Genomic DNA, 2,286 nt, shown 5'->3' on the forward strand with positions numbered 1-2,286 from the left:
GATGTGCCTCCGGTCGATAGTGTCAGAGCAATGAGTTGTAAATTACAGATTTAGTCCGTTAGGCCAAACGGTATGATTTCTGTCGGTCAATATTAATTTCTAGAGCAAGGGCGTAGAGCCAGTAAGGTTAGATATTAGAGGATAGATCTGTCCACCTACTGCGCTAAGCCAGTAGTGTTGGTAGGCCACAGGCGTATCTGTTTTTATGTATGGTGCGCTCCGGTAATATAATGCTAGCAAAAAGTATGCCGAATGGGTTAATGTGAGACGTCACTAGTAAAAACCCAGTTTTTCAATGTGTTATTGAATTCCTTGAGCTGTATAAGAATAGCCGTGGTTTCTGACGTAGCCAGTGGGTAACATTAGCAATATATTTCTAGTGCTAGATACAATCCAGCTACTTATAGAAATTTGAGAAATAGAGAGTTTGGCCAAATGTGGGCAATTTCTGCCTCCCGCGTTTCAGAACCGGGTAGGCTCAGTCATTATTAATTTCTCAAGCAAGGACAAAGAGCCAGCCAATTGAAATTGAGTAGATATTTGCTTGTCGAGCGATAATTGTCTTTCTCTCTCACGTTTCCACGCGAGTAGAACACGGTGCATTTTGTTGTTTTGCCGCGCGTTCTGGTTAAAACATCACAAAAATAACGTAGAGAAATGGTTTGAACGTAATGACGTTATAAGTAAAACCACCCTATTTTGTGCTTGGAAGTAAGAATACTGTACAATTAGGATTAGTTTAGCACGATAGGCTAAGCTAACAAAGGGAAAGCAGACATTTTGTTTTTCCGGTGTCACATTGAAAGTCCCGCCCTTGGTACTTCCGTTTGATTTCAGCTTTCTGTGATCAGTGACCCCCTGGTGGTGAAGAATCGGCAGTACATTTTCTTCAAATGGAATTAGGTAACACACAAACGTGGATCACGTTAAGATATCCAGCCAATCGCAATTGACTGGATATCGATGTCTTTGAAAACTGAACAATTAAATGTAATTGCAAAAACTTATGACGATAAACGAGCACAAACTCTTTAACAAAATTGTCTTCTACAGGAACAAAATCCTATGCTACAGGAACAACTCAATTTAGCCAAAACTTAATACGATAATGTCCACGCCAAACTAGATAAATCTGACGAGTTATCTACAAACAGGAGCGCTCAACTTGATAACATGCATGCAGTTTTGTTAAACGTTACTCAAAGTAACACGGTTCTACTCAAAATGCTGCAGACCAAAGACGATCAGTTAATGAACACAATGACTAAGTTGGATAACAAATCAGCAGAACTCATTGAAGTCGCTGACCAAATGAATGATGAGAGAACTCAGATGATGAAGATGGAAATATTGATTTCTAAGCAAGCGGAGGAATCTCATCACTGAATCTCTCGCTTCGTACTCAAGACCTCTATCTGCAAACCATGACAGATAAGTTTGAGACCGAAAGGAGCAAGTGCGACACTCACGTGTCCAAAATCAGTCCTCTAAGCTCTCAAGTGGACTCTGTAATGCAGCAGAATACCACCCTTAGGTACCATCTGGAGGAAATCCAGAATGGTCACGCTCTACAGCGTGACTACCCATCCAAGCAACCGGAGCCCTGTGCTCAAAGGAGTAAAGACGATAGGTTTCAGACCTTGCCTCCTTCATGTGTCCCCTCAGTCTTCTCCTCTTGGCCATTCGGCACTGAGTAATATGGTGCCTCTCGGCCCCAATTTTACCACAGGAGGAAGCCAACCCTCTCCGCCCGCTTGGCACAGAATACCTTGACGAACTGGTCAAGAATTTCCCCACCTTTGACCCTGTTCCAAGTCAGCCAAACGATACTGAGACATTCCTAGCTGACATAGAGGACGCATTGGATGGCTACCCGGATGCTACGGGTTCTGACAGAGTTTACCTGTTGAAGCAAACATCAGATAGACACGTGATGAGGTTCATTCATCTACAACAGCAACACATGCTAAATGACTACGCTAAACTTGCCACAGCTTTGAAATTAGAATTCAGTGGTTCTGCGACTCGCAAACACGATAGCTCACTGGCTAACATCGTCAAACAACCTCGGAACGAACACCCACAAGCTTATTATCATAGGCTTCATTCAGCTTACTTTGGCCTACTCACTGAAACAGGAATGGACGAGCTGTTACCATTCAAACAAATGTTCATCCGGGGATCGGTCGGACGGTGCACTGTCTGACTGGGAAGTACTGGTGGCCCACTTTGGCTAAGGACGTGAGGGTTTATGTCTCCTCCTGCTTGGTGTGTGCCCAGTGTAAG

The sequence above is a fragment of the Salmo salar genome, chromosome 04 (genome assembly GCF_965601325.2).
Source record: "Salmo salar chromosome 04, fSalSal1, whole genome shotgun sequence".
NCBI lineage: Eukaryota > Metazoa > Chordata > Actinopteri > Salmoniformes > Salmonidae > Salmo > Salmo salar.